The sequence below is a fragment of the Procambarus clarkii genome, chromosome 6 (assembly GCF_040958095.1).
Source record: "Procambarus clarkii isolate CNS0578487 chromosome 6, FALCON_Pclarkii_2.0, whole genome shotgun sequence".
Taxonomy (NCBI): Eukaryota; Metazoa; Arthropoda; class Malacostraca; order Decapoda; family Cambaridae; genus Procambarus; species Procambarus clarkii.
In genome coordinates this window covers 44,185,015-44,199,849 of record NC_091155.1, presented here as the reverse complement: position 1 = coordinate 44,199,849, position 14,835 = coordinate 44,185,015, and the positions used below count along the sequence as shown (strand labels likewise).

At 49.7% G+C, this 14,835-nt stretch overlaps 1 long non-coding RNA gene across 1 annotated transcript; it reads left to right on the top strand.

The window, feature by feature from the left end:
* Nucleotides 1-6,563: 6,563 nt before the first annotated feature.
* Nucleotides 6,564-11,534, top strand: LOC138354564 (uncharacterized). The gene is made up of 2 exons (XR_011223591.1): nucleotides 6,564-6,942; nucleotides 11,124-11,534. It is a non-coding gene; the product is annotated as an uncharacterized lncRNA (long non-coding RNA).
* Nucleotides 11,535-14,835: the final 3,301 nt, after the last annotated feature.

The following is a 14,835-nucleotide window of genomic DNA, read 5'->3' as shown; positions in this document are numbered from 1 at the left end:
TTCTGCAGAAGTAAAACAGGCTTTTAAATAGGACTTAACAAATGTATAACATAGCCGTGGCTAACGCAAAGTACACGAAACATCTTAAATTGTACACCCGTAGTAACATAATGTAATCTTATAGCCTAGTAACAAACTCTGCAGAAACCTAATGTCCTAATGTCTAGAATTAGCAGTGAGGCGAATGTAACAAATCTAATTCTAAGTATAACAGGACACCAAAGTGAACAACATAACATAAGGGAAACCCTAGCTGGAGAATAATCAGGCGGCAGAAAAACATAGTGACTGGGGAAGCCTGATATGTATTTGGAGAAGAAAATAACCCCAGGCCAGAGGCCGAGCCGCAAAGGAAGGAATTACCTGACAAGGTAGGGCTTACTAGTAGAATGTCTGTAAAGTCAAAGTAGTAGCTGCGGACAGCGGAACACTTGGGGACGGGTGCTGCACCCCCACCCCGCAGGCCAGCAGGCCGGACCCCCCCCCCCCCCCCCGAAGGGCGAGTGCCCGCTGGCCGCGAGGGAAACCTCAGGGTGGCCAAACAACTACGCTACCGACTGGGAAGGAAACGTCACTCTCGCACCTGCCTACCGCGATACTACTGTTCTGCAAGCTCTTCTACAGGCGGCTGAGGGCCCCGCCTAGACCAGAGAGAGAGAGGCGTAACCAGTTGGAGCCCAGCCTAGCTCCTCGAAGCCGTAACTTGCGGGTGGCGACGTGGGCGCTTTTCCTGAGTGGGCTCGTCGCGAGGCCGAGCTGGAGGGCATGGGTTGTAGGCAGGGTGCCTCCTTCGGCAGCGTGGGCAGTAGTTTCAGATTCAGATTCAGATGTTTATTCAGGTAAGGTATATACATACAAGTGATGTTTCATTAATGGATTGATATATAGATAGAGCTAGTACATACAATGCCTAAAGCCACTATTACGCAATGCGTTTCGGGCAAGAAAAACATTAATATCTAGAACTTAATACTAATTGAGCATAAAGAATAAAAGATGTTGAGAACAAATACAAATAAAGATAAAAAAAAAGGGGGAACATGACTGAAAAAGCAGCACAAATACAATAGATTGACAAACAGTGTTGATTAAAAAAAAAAAAAGAAAAAGAAAATAACAGACATGGGTTGACAATAGAGGAGTGAGGTAGATTACAGGGAATTTATTAGGTAGTGTTTAGTTTTTATCTTAAACTGGTTGAGAGAGGTACAGTCTTTAACATGGTTGGGAAGGTCATTCCACATTCTGGGCCCCTTGATTTGCAGAGCATTTCTAGTTTGATTAAGACGTACTCTAGGAATATCAAAACTGTATTTATTTCTGGTGTGGTGCTCATGGGTTCTGTTACACCCTTCTATGAAGCTTTTAAGATCAGGATTGGCATTATAGTTTAGCGTTTTATATATGTATAATACACATGAGAGAATGTGCAGTGACTTAATATCTAACATATTAAGAGATTTGAGTAGGGGTACCGAGTGATGTCTGGGGCCAGAGTTGGATATTGTTCTAATAGCGGCTTTGTGTTGGGTAATTAGAGGACGTAAGTGATTTTGGGTAGTAGAACCCCAAGCACAAATACCATAGTTGAGATAAGGATAGATAAGGGAGTAATAGAGAGTCACCAGGGCAGGGCGTGGTACATAATATCTGATCTTAGAAAGAATGCCCACAGTTTTTGAAACTTTTTTTGATATATTTAGAATGTGTCCCTGGAAATTCAGCTTGTGGTCAATGAGAATGCCAAGGAATTTGCCATCTAATTTGTTACAAATTTGGGTATTGTTTATTTTGAGATTTATAAGACTAGAGGATTTATTGCCAAACAGAATATAGAAGGTTTTGTCAATGTTAAGGGTGAGTTTGTTGGCAGTTAGCCAAAGATGGACTTTATTTAGCTCAGTATTTACTGTGGCATTTAGAGCAAGAGGGTCAGGACTGGAGTAAATGAAGGTTGTGTCGTCAGCAAATAGAATTGGTTTGAGGTGTTGGGAGGCATTTGGAAGGTCATTAATGTACATGAGAAAGAGGAGAGGGCCAAGTATGCTGCCCTGAGGAACACCAATGTTGATGGGTAGGGTGGGAGAAATTGTATTATTCACAGAAACATATTGGAGCCTGTCAGTAAGGTAGGACTCGAGTGCTTGAATGAACATGAGGTGAAAGTGCTTGAATGAACATGAGGTGAAAGTGCAGCCGGGTCCCCTCGAGTGGTAGGCGAAGCAGTAGCCCGGGGGTAGCCCAGCTGCCCGGGCGCTGGAGAGAGAAAGTGCTGCCTGTCGCCCTGCCTCCTGCCTCATCGGCTGAGCAGCAGCCTGGTCGATGCGTTGCACCGAGCGAAATTCCAAGTCCAGCCTGTAGTCCAACCATGAACAGCCCGACCTCTCCCTGTCCCATCTGAAGGCCTGATCGTACCACATCCAGTCGCCTTTGAGGGTCGTCTTCATGGTCTTCACGTAACGCGCATAGGTAAACAGCGCCTGAGCCTCCGCTGGGTGCTTCTCGACGTAGATAGTGGCGTAGATGTCAAGGCCATGCGCCCACTGGTCCGGCGTCAGGGGCGGCTGCTTCTTACCAGGCTGCTTTGCGTCAGGGGATGTCGCGGAGTGGGACTCAAAAGAACCTGATTCCCGCTCATAGGCAAGCAATTGCCCGAGGTCCACATACTTGTTTGCCCAGACCTTTTCTCGAAGGGCTTGCGGGACGTGCACGCCCAAGAGTGGGATGCTGGAGCCCGTGGTCGCCCGTAGATGCCCCGGCCAGGGGCTAGAAAAAGTGTGGGGCGCTCTCTCCTCAGGGGACTCGTCGTAGGATGACGGACTGGAGGAGCTTGCACGTCGCCTCGACGTATGCCCCCCGGCCCTGGCCCGTGGGCGACGGTCGGTGGAGGGGGGCAGGGCGGCTGTGGCAGCCGCGGCAGGGTCGGCCTCGGAGGTCCCCGTGGCCGGAAGGCTTGTGGGGTGAGAGGGCCCCCGGGCCTGCGCGATGAGCGCCTGCAGCGTCGTCCAATCGTCGGCCGACAGGGGTGAAGGCTGCGACGCTGTGCCACCCGCCGCTATGCCGGCAGTGGGCCTCTGGGATGTGTGGTCGCCGTCCGTATCAGAGCCGCCCGAGGAGCCCCCCGAGGAGGGGGAGGCGAAACAGGCGGGCTTCGTCCTGGCCCCAGGCCGGCTGCGTCCTAGCACCACTGCGCTGTTGTCCTCGCGTCGACGCCGCCCGAGCCCTCTTCCGTGTTGCAGTTGCTGCATGATCCGGCTTCTCGCCACTGTGGAAAGGTGAAAACGTAAGCAATGGGCACTGATTTAACACTGCAAAAGTGTTATTAAGTAAATACCGGGCATAACTGAAGTTGGACTATGGAGCAATTAAGTTTAGAAAACTTAAATAAATAATAAATAACGCAGTGAGGCCAAAACAGCAAGAGAGGCATGGGGCTTAAGCAGTGCTAGAAAACAAAGAATAAGTAGCGGAGTAGATACAAGACAAACTGTAACTGAACAAGTAAATAGCTTAAGACCGTATTGTAATATACTTATTTTTAGCTGAGCAAATAAAAGATAATATATACTTGTATTAAAGCTGAACCAATAAAGGAGTAATCAGTGAGTCATGGATAAATTGGGTAGAATAAAGCAGGACTAACAAGGTGTAGGATGTTAGGTTAAACAGTAATAACTGCAAGGTTTAGTTTGGATAGATTAAAACTAATGTTCGGGGATAGATTGGTTAATTAAACAGTACTTATTCAAGGAATAGTTGGACTAGATTAAACAATAATGGTCTCAAAAGTGAAAACATAATTAATTGCGTATCCCACGGCAATGGACACTGCCATAACGCTGCAACAGGATAGTAAGTAAATACAAGGCGTAACTGAAAGCTGAACAAAGTAGTAAATTAATTTAGAGAAACTTAAATAAATGATAACCTGGCGTAGCTCACCCAAGCCGACAGACCACTCACGGCATGTGCCTACCCTGGAGGAGTAGAACAGAACAGTGAGAACGGGAGGGGAATATTATATTCTAACAATAGAATAAGACCGTAATATAATGTACTTGCAATAAGCTGAACAAATAAAAGAAAACGGTGGTAATCATGGGGAAGATTTGGTAGCTAAAGCGGGATTAAACAAGGGATAGGATGGTAAGAAAACAGTAATATGCAAGGAATGTTTTGGGTAGCGAAAACTGTAATGTTCAAGGGATGGAAAGTTTATTAAACAGTACTAAACAAGGGAGAATGCTAGCCTAAAGCAATAATATTCTCGAAAGAGAACAAAATTAGATGAGTATCGCACAGCAATGGACACAGCATAACACTGCAAGAGGAATAGTAAGTAAATACGAGGCATAACTGAAAGCTGGACAAAGTAATAAATTAATTTAGAAACTTAAAAAAAAGAAATAACATGACATAGCCCGCCCGACGGCGTGCGCCTGCGCTGGAGGAGGACGGGACAGGGAACCAGGAGGGAACGTGTACGTGCAGGAACAACAGGCGGCTACACCGAGGGACGAGACGTCATGGAACAAACGGGCCGGTCTACACCGGGCAGGCCAAACTGCTGGGGCGAACATCACGTGGGGCACCGGGCCAGCAAACATCTGGGGACGAACGAACCGGGATACACCGGCCAGCCCAAACGACTGGGTACGAACAAGCCGGGATACACCGGCCATCCCAGACGACTGGGTACGAACAAGCCGTGAAACAGCGGCCATCCCGGGCGACTGGGTACGTACAGAACGGGCTACACCGGCCAGACTAAACGTCTGAGACGAACAAGCCGGGCTCCACCGGCCAGACAAAAACGTCAGTGACGAACAAGCAGGGCTGGGCCAGCCAGACAAACAGCCGAGACGAACAAGCTGGGCTACACCAGCCAGACAAACGACCGGGGCCAACAAGCGAGGCTACCTCAGCCAGACAACGTCTGGGACAAACGAACTGAGCACACCGACCGGACAAACAACTGGGACGAACACGCTGGGCTTCACCAGCCAGACAAACAACTGGGACGAACAGCTGGGCTGCAACAGCCAGACAACGACTGGGACGAACGAATGGGCGACACCCGCCAGACAAACGTTTGGGGCAAACGAGCTGGGCTACACCAGCCAGACAAACGTCTGGGACGAACGAACTGTACTACACCAGCCAGACACACGTCTGGGCGAACGAGCTGGGCTACACCAGCCAGACAAACGTCTGGGGCGAACGAGCTGGGCTACACCAGCCAGACAAACGTCTGGGGCGAACGAGCTGGGCTACACCAGCCAGACAAACGTCTGGGACGAACGAGCTGGGCTACACCAGCCAGACAAACGTCTGGGGCGAACGAGCTGGGCTACACCAGCCAGACAAACGTCTGGGGCGAACGAGCTGGGCTACACCAGCCAGACAACAACTGGGACGAACAATCTGGGGACGAGGACAAGCAGGCTGTGCACCAGCCAGACAACGTCTATGAACAACAGGCTGGGCAACACCAGCCAGACAAACGCCAGGACAAACAGGCTGGGCTACACCAGCCAGACAACGTCTATGAACAACAGGCTGGGCAACACCAGCCAGACAAACGCCAGGACAAACAGGCTGGGCTACACCAGCCAGACAAACGTCTAGGACGTACAGGCTGGGCTACACCAGCCAGACGAACGTCAGGGGCGAACAGGCTGGGCTACACCAGCCAGACAAACGTCTAGGACGAACAGGCTGGGTTACACCAGCAAGACAAACTACAGGACAAACAGGCTGTGCTACACCAGCCAGACAAACGTCTAGGACGAACAGGCTGGTCTACGCCAGCCAGACAAAACGCCTAGTTACGGACAAAACGAGCAACACCGGACGTACAAACAACTTGGACGAACAAGCAGGGCATCACCGTCCAGTCAAACGTCTGAAGAACATGCCGGACGGCACCGGCTGACGCAAGGCAGCCGTTAACGAGAAAGTGGTGGGCCTACCCACCGGGGCACCGCCGCCACAAGGGCGTCTCCTGCCCGAGGGCGAGAAGGGAGAAGGACTGGAAGGAAGCGAACACAGCCCAAGGCAAGCGCTCGTCGGAGCGCCATGCCACGTGGGTGATGCCGACCATGGCATGGACCCCTAGAGTCGGGCCCTAGGGACAAAGACAACTAAGAAAAGGAAAAACCCGGCCAGGATCGAGGCGTCGCCACCAGGGAGACGCCAGGACGCTCGCAGGGAGCCTGGCCGGACACGCACGGCCAAGCGCATCACGAACCCTGGCCCCTTCAACCAAGCCTAGAAGGCGCAACAAACCAGGAATCGCTTCGTGAATCGTGGACCGGGACGTGAGAGGGAGTGAGAGCGAGACTTGACTTCGCGCACCTTTTATGCCACCCAGGCTGGCCGCACCGCGCCTTGCGGGACGCGATGCGCAATTGTCTCTTCCTTCCCCATCAGAAACTCCACCGCCTTTCGTCAAAAGGCAGTAGCCATTTATTTCTGGTGTGGTGCTCATGGGTTCTGTTACAACCTTCTATGAAGCTTTTGAGGTCAGGATTGGCATTACAGTTTAGCGTTTTATATATGGCCCACTGCCTTTTGACGAAAGGCGGTGGAGTTTCTGACGGGGGAAGGAAGAGACAATTGCGCATCGCGTCCCGCAGGCGTGGTGCGGCCAGCCTGGGTGGCATAAAAGGCGCGGGAAGTCAGGTCCCGCTCTCACTCCCTCTCCCGACCAGGTCCAAGATTCACGAAGCGGCTCCACGCTCAGCCCACGCCTCATCGACACGTGGGCCAGTACCCTTACCACTTCTACGTTTTGTTTACTGTGTACACGGGATTTCTCAAGCAATCGGGCTCCCTCTCCGCTACTATGGTCCCACAACTGATATTCTCCGATCCTTTGGGGCCTTCCACATCCCAGGCCGGTACCGCAGGGGCCCCCTGCCCTACCCAGCAAACCCTAAGGTAAGAGTGTTTCCTGTACAAGTTAGTCAGGACTACCCCCAGTGCTGGCGTGTGTTTGCGCCGTCCCTCGCGGCCCGTTCGTGCCGCTTAGCTAGTTCCCTAGGGCCTTCCGCCTGCTTGCCTCCCTGGGGTTGCTGGCGTTCCTCCAGGTCGGGCTGGTGCGCTGGTTATCTGCGGCGACTTCATGTGGCCTGGTTTCGGTGGTCCTGTGCCCTGGGGCCCGGCCCTATTGCGTGCTCGGTGGACCATTCGTCCCAGGTGTGCCCTCCCCGGTTTGCTGTGCCCCTAGGCTTGCCCTAGGGGCATGATTCGCCCGCGCCTGGCCGTGCGTGCGCGGCCAGGCTCCTTCTGTGGTCTGGCATCGCCCTCTGTGGCGACGCCACGCGGCGGTTCCCGGGGTTCTGAGCCCTGGGGCCCAAGCCCGGTAGGCGGCGCCCACGTGGCTTGGAGCTCGGTGAAGCACTCGCCCCAAGGATGCCCTTCGTTTCCTTCCCCGTCCCAGGCGTTTTCCCCGGAACCTGGTTTGTTGCGCCCTCTTGGCTGGCCCTAGGGGCCAGGGTTCGTGATGCGCTTGGACGTGCGTGACCGGCCAGGCTCCCTGCGAGCGTCCTGGCGTCACCCTGGTGGCGACGCCTCCTGGCCGGGTTTTTAGTTGTCTTTGTCCCTAGGGCCCGACCCTAGGGGCCCATGCCAAGGACGGCATCACCCACGTGGCATGGAGCTCCAGGAGCGCTTGCCTTGGGCTGTGTTCGCTTCCTTCCTGTCCTCCCTTTTCGCCCTCGGGCAGGAGACGCCCTTGTGGCGGCAGTGCCCCGGTGGGTAGGCCCAACACTTTCTTGTTATTGGCTGTCTTGCGTCAGCCGGTGTCGTCCGGCATGTTCTTCTGATGTTTGTCTGGACGGTGATGCCCTGCTTGTTCGTCCCAGTTGTTTGTCCGTCCGGTGTTGCTCGTTTTGTCCGTATCTAGGCGTTTTGCCTGGCTGGGGTAGATCAGCCTGTTCGTTCCTAGACGTTAGTCTGGCTGGTGTAGCACAGCCTGTTTGTCCCAGTAGTTTGTCTGGCTGGTGTAACCCAGCCTGTTCGTCCTAGACGTTTGTCTGGCTGGTGTAGCCCAGCCTGTTCGACCTAGACGTTCGTCTGGCTGGTGTAGCTCAGCCTGTTCGTCCTAGACGTTTGTCTGGCTGGTGTAGCCCAGCCTGTTTGTCCTAGAAGTTTGTCTGGCTGGTGTTGCCCAGCGTGTTCGTCCCTAGCCGTTTGTCTGGCTGGTGTAGCCCAGCTTGTTCGTACTAGACGTCTGTCTGGCTGGTGTAGCCCAGCTTGTTCGTCCCAGTTGTTGTCTGGCCGGAGTAGGCCAGCTTGTTCGCCCCAGACGTTTGTCTGGCTGGTGTAGCCCAGCTCGTTTGCCCAGACGTTTGTCTGGCTGGTGTAGCCCAGCTCGTTCGCCCAGACGTTTGTCTGGCTGGTGTAGCCCAGCTCGATTCGCCCCAGACGTTTGTCTGGCTGGTGTAGCCCAGCTCGATTCGCCCCAGACGTTTGTCTGGCTGGTGTAGCCCAGCTCGTTCGTCCCAGACGTTTGTCTGGCTGGTGTAGCCCAGCTCGTTCGCCCCAGACGTTTGTCTGGCTGGTGTAGCCCAGCTCGTTCGCCCAGACGTTTGTCTGGCTGGTGTAGCCCAGCTCGTTCGCCCAGACGTTTGTCTGGCTGGTGTAGCCCAGCTCGTTCGTCCCAGACGTTTGTCTGGCTGGTGTAGCCCAGCTCGTTCGTCCCAGACGTTTGTCTGGCTGGTGTAGCCCAGCTCGTTCGCCCCAGACGTTTGTCTGGCTGGTGTAGCCCAGCTTGTTCGCCCAGACGTTTGTCTGGCTGGTGTAGCCCAGCTCGTTCGCCCAGACGTTTGTCTGGCTCGTGTAGCCCAGCTCGTTCGTCCCAGACGTTTGTCTGGCTGGTGTAGCCCAGCTCGTTCGCCCCAGACGTTTGTCTGGCGGGTGTAGCCCAGTTCGTTCGCCCCAGACGTTCGTCTGGCGGGTGTAGCCCAGTTCGTTCGTCCCAGACGTTTGTCTGGCTGGTTTAGCCTGCTTGTTCGTCCCAGTCGTTCGTCTGGCTGTTGAAGCCAGTCTGTTCGTCCCAGTTGTTTGCCTGGCTGGTGTAACCCAGCTTGTTCTTCCCAGTCGTTTGTCTGGCTGTTGAAGCCCAGCGTGTTCGTCCCAGTTGTTTGTCCGGTCGGTGTAGCTCAGCTTGTTTGTCCCAGTCGTTTGCCTGGCTGGTGTAGCCCAGCTTGTTCGTCTCAGCTGTTTGTCTGGCCGGTGGAGCCCGGCTTGTTCGTACACGGATGTTCAGTCTGGCCGGTGTAGCCCGATCTGTTCGTACCCAGTCGTCTGGGATGGCCGGTGTATCCCGGCTTGTTCGTACCCAGTCGTTTGGGCTGGCCGGTGTATCCCGGTTTGTTCGTCCCCAGGTGTTTGCTGGCCCCGGTGTCCCACGTTATGTTCGCCCCAGCCGTTTGGCCTGGTCTGGGTAGACCGGCCCGTTTGTACCTTGACGTCTCGTCCACTCGGTAGCCGCCTGTTGTTCCTGCACGTACACGTTCCCTCCTGTTTCCCTGTCCTGTCCTCCAGCGCAGGCGCATGTCGTCGGGCGGTCTGTCCGTTTGGGTGGGCTATGTTATGTTATTATCTTTTATTTAAGTTTCTAAATTAATTATTGCATTGTTCAGCTTAGTTATGCCTTGTACTTACTTCTATTCCTCTAGCAGCGTTAATGCAGTGTCCATTGCTGTGGGATACTGAACTAATTTTTGTTTCACTTTTGTGAATATTATTGCTAGGCTAGCCATTCTCCCTTGATTAATACTGTTTTAATAACCATTCCATCCCTTGAACATTACAGTTTTACGCTATCCAAACCATACCATGCACATTACTGTTTATCCTACCATCTTATCCCTTGATTAATCCTGCTTTAAGCTACCAATTCTTCCCATGATTACCACTGTTTCTTTTATTTGTTCAGCTTATATGCAAGTACATTATATTACGGTCTTATTCTATTATTAGAATATTATTCCCCTCCCGTTCTCACTGTTCTGTTCTACTCCTCCAGGGTAGGCGCATGCCGTAGAGCGGTCTGTCGGTTTGGGTGAGCTACGCCATGTTATCATTTATTTAAGTTCCCTAAATTATTTTATTACTTTGTTCAGCTTTCAGTTATGCCTTGTATTTACTTACTATTCCTGTTGCAGCGTTAAGGCAGTGTCCATTACCGTGGGATATGCAAATAATTTTGTTTTCACTTTTGAGACTATTATTGGTTTACTCTAGACCATCTATTCAATGAATAAGTACTGTTTAATTAACCAATCTATCCCATGAACTTTACAATTTTAATCTATCTAAACTATACCATGCATATATTACTGTTCAACCTAACCATCCTATGCCTTGTATAGTCCTGCTTTAATCTACCCAAATTATCCATGATTATCACTGTTTACTCTTTTTATTTGTTCAGCTTAAATACAAGTATATTATATCTTTTAGTTGTTCAGCTTAAATACAAATATATTATAATACGGTTTTAAGCTATTTACTTGTTCAGTTTCAGTTTGTCTTGTATTTACTCCGCTATTTATTCTGTTTCTAGCACTGCTTACGCCTCATGCCTTTCTTACTGTTTTGGCCTCGCTATGTTATTTATATTATTTAAGTTTCTAAGATTAATTTGTTACATAGTCCAGCTCCAGTTATGCCCGGTATTTACTTAATAACACTGTTGCAGTGTTAAAGCAGTGTACATTTCTAGTGGGATACTCAATTAATTTTGTTTTTACTTTTGAGATTATTATTGTTTGAATTCTTCTATACTATACCACGATTAATACTGTCTTAATATAAACAAACTATACAATGAGTAATACGGTCTTATTATAACCAAACTATACCATGAATATTACTGTTCAATCTATACATGAATATTACTCTCTTAATCTATTTTAACTGCTCAGAGTTTAGTACATTGGTTTTATTACGATAGCATTGACTATGTCCGGTATTCTCAATCACTATGGACACTTAACTTTACCTTGCTTTTGTCTACTTGTGTATGTGACGGTTGCCGGTGCGGCAGCTGGGCCTCCCTGCCTGTTTTCCCCCGTTAGACCTGTCGATGCTTACTTTTTCATTTTCCGCAGTAGCGAGAAGCCGGATCACGCAGCAACTGCAACACGGAAGAGGGCTCGGGCGACGTCGCGTGAGGACAACAGCGCAGTGGGGTGAGGACGCAGCCGGCCTTCGCTTCGCCTCCCCCCCCTCGGGGGCCTCCTCGGGCGGCTCTGATGTGCACGGCGACCACACTTCCCAGAGGCCACTGCCGTCAAAGCGGCGGGTGGCACAGCGTCGCAGCCTCCACCTTTTTCGGCCGACGATTGGACGACGCTGCAGGCGCCCATCGCGCAGGCTCGGGGGCCCTCTCATGTCACAAGCCTTCAGGGCATGGGAACCACCGAGGCAGACCCTGCCGCGGCTGCTACAGCCGCCCCTGCCCCCCACCTTCACCGACCGTCGCCCACGGGCCAAGGCCAGGGGGCATAAGTCGAGGCGATGTGCGAGCTCCTCCAGTTTGTCCTCCTTCCTTCCTAGTTTTGTAGCGTAGTTGCTCTGCCTCCCTGAGGTTTCCCTCGCGGCCAGCGGGCACTCGCCCTTCGGGGGGGGGGGGGGGTCCGGCCTGCTGGCCTGCGGGGTGGGGGTGCAGCGCCCGTCCCCAAGTGTTCCGCTGTCCGCAGCTACTACTTTGACTTTACAGACATTCTACTAGTAAGCCCTACCTTGTCAGTTAATTCCTTCCTTGGCGGCTCGGCCTCTGGCCTGGGGTTATTTTCTTCTCCAAATACATATCAGGCTTCCCCAGTCACTATGTTTTCTGCCGCCTGATTATTCTCCAGCTAGGGTTTCCCTTATGTTATGTTGTTCACTTTGGTGTCCTGTTATACTTAGTATTAGATTTGTTACATTCGCCTCACTGCTAATTCTAGACATTAGGACATTAGGTTTCTGCAGAGTTTGTTACAAGGCTATAAGGTTACGTTTTACTACGGGTGTATAATTTAAGATGTTTCGTGTACTTTGCGTTAGCCACGGCTATGTTATACATTTGTTAAGTCCTATTTAAAAGCCTGTTTTACTTCTGCAGAATTATTTATCATGTCAATAAAATTACGCCCCCAAGGCTTGGTGTCTTCCTTCCCCTGATCAGAAAATGTATAATACACATGAGAGAATGTGCAGTGACTTAATGTCTAACATATTCAGAGAATTGTAGGGGTACCGAGTGATGTCTGGGGCCAGAGTTGGATATTATCCTAATAGCAGCTTTGTGTTGAGTAATTAGAGGACGTAAATGATTTTGGGTAGTAGAGCCCCAAGCACAAATACCATAGTTGAGATATGGATAGATAAGGGAGTAATAGAGAGTCACCAGGGCAGGGCGGGGTACATAATATCTGATCTTAGAAAGAATGCCAACAGTTTTTGAAACTTTTTTAGATATATTTAGAATGTGTCCCTGGAAATTCAGCTTGTGGTCAATGAGAATGCCAAGGAATTTGCCATCTAATTTGTTACAAATTTGGGTATTGTTTATTTTGAGATTTATTTGATTAGAGGATTTATTGCCAAACAGAATATAGAAAGTTTTGTCAATGTTAAGGGTGAGTTTGTTGGCAGTTAGCCAAAGATGGACTTTATTTAGCTCAGTATTTACTGTGGCATTTAGAGCAAGGGGGGCCTCGTAGCCTGGTGGATAGCGCGCAGGACTCGTAATTCTGTGGCGCGGGTTCGATTCCCGCACGAGGCAGAAACAAATGGGCAAAGTTCTTTCACCCTAAATGCCCCTGTTACCTAGCAGTAAATAGGTACCTGGGAGTTAGTCAGCTGTCACGGGCTGCTTCCTGGGGGTGGAGGCCTGGTCGAGGACCGGGCCGCGGGGACACTAAAGCCCCGAAATCATCTCAAGAAAACCTCTCAAGAAGGGGGTCAGGACTGGAGTAAATGAAGGTTGTGTCGTCAGCAAATAGAATTGGTTTGAGGTGTTGGGAGGCATTTGGAAGGTCATTAATGTAGATGAGAAAGAGGAAAGGGCCAAGTATGCTGCCCTAAGGAACACCAATGTTGATGGGTAGGGTGGGAGAAATTGAATTATTCACAGAAACATACTGGAGCCTGTCAGTAAGGTAGGATTTGAGGTATTGCAGGGAGTGTCCTCTGACTCCATAATGATGTAATTTAAGAAGAAGGTTTTGGTGGTTGACAGTGTCAAAAGCTTTTCGCAGGTCCACAAATAACCCAACAGGGAACTCATTTTTATCAAGAGCTGTATGAATCGAGTTTAGCATACTAATAAGTGCATCGTTAGTGCTTTTTTGGGGTCTGAAGCTATATTGACAAGAGCTAAGTATATTGTGTTTGGCTAGATACGAGTAAAGCTGCTTATAGATTAGTTTTTCAAAATTTTTTGACAAGTTTGGCAGGATTGATATAGGTCTGTAGTTGTTAACATCTGTGAGATCACCACATTTGTGGACAGGCGTTACTCTCACTTTTTTTAGAATATCTGGAAAGGTTTGGAGTTCAAGTGACTTGTTGAAGAGCAATGCAATAGCAGGGGCTAAAGATCTGGAGGCTTTTTTGTAAATTAAAGTTGGTATCTCCTCAAGGGCACTAGACTTGGTTTTAAGGGAAAGGATTATCTCATTGTAACACGGGTTAGGGTTTCTCTCTACTTATCTTTCCTTCTTTGCCCTCTACCCGTATTCTTACTTTTTATTCTCTACCAAGGGACTCCAAAACTTTTACCAAAGCCAACTCCACGCCACGTGGTCCTAAGACGATTGACCGACTTAGGATTCTACAACCCGTATGATGTGACCTAGGCTATGAGCAAAACCCTAGAGTCGCCTCCGCCGCCACCACCAGACCAGTAACACAGCAATGATCGAGGTCTGGATCGATCATGCGAATTAATCAACCTTGGGGCTTGATCCCCACTATAACCGATGACCTTGAGAGTTCTTAAGTGTGGTATTAATTAGACGGGAATGATGAATTCCGATTCGATGTTAGAATCGGCGCCCAATCCAACTTTACCTCGTGTGGACCACGTGACCAGGACAAGTTCACATAATACATGGAAATAATAAAATGCAAAATATTAACTAATTAATTTATTAAAAGAAAAACTAAAACAAAATCTAAATATGGTCACTCCCTGTCACTTTAACACTCCCTACTTGACCTGAATGGCAATGAGACTATCCCTATACATAACCATAGCAACTATACCTTTATGTTTTACCAGCTAAAGATGTTGGGCTGGTCTTGGGGAGAGGTAAGATGGTTGACCTCTCCCAGTTGCTCTTGTGTCCACACTGATCTCTTCCTCGTCTGGTCTACCCCAGACTAGAGCATTGTATCCTTCCGCCTAGTCAAAGTTCTACCCAGTTACTAGCAAGGTTTAAGTTTTAACAATTAACCTCTGTTGTACTTAATTGATCCAGACTGGTTGAATTATTTTACTGAAATTAAATTACACAAACATCTAACGGCAGAGCTGTTCCCGATCCCCAAAATGGTTAATTGAACTTTGAGAAATAGTAAACATGTCAACCCTGATGACCTATGACCGCCGGTCACTCCGCCTTACAAGTTAGATCTGATTCGTGACGTCACTGATGGTGACTTAAACTCAATAATTAGAATACTCTTGATATTGTACCCAGTACTATTATACAATACAATTTTAATACAAAATGAATAAAGGCTAATTTCTCTATATTACTGAATACTATAGGATGATTCATTATACGCAGCTTATGAACAAAGCGTCGGTTATTTTCACCGCGAATTCCC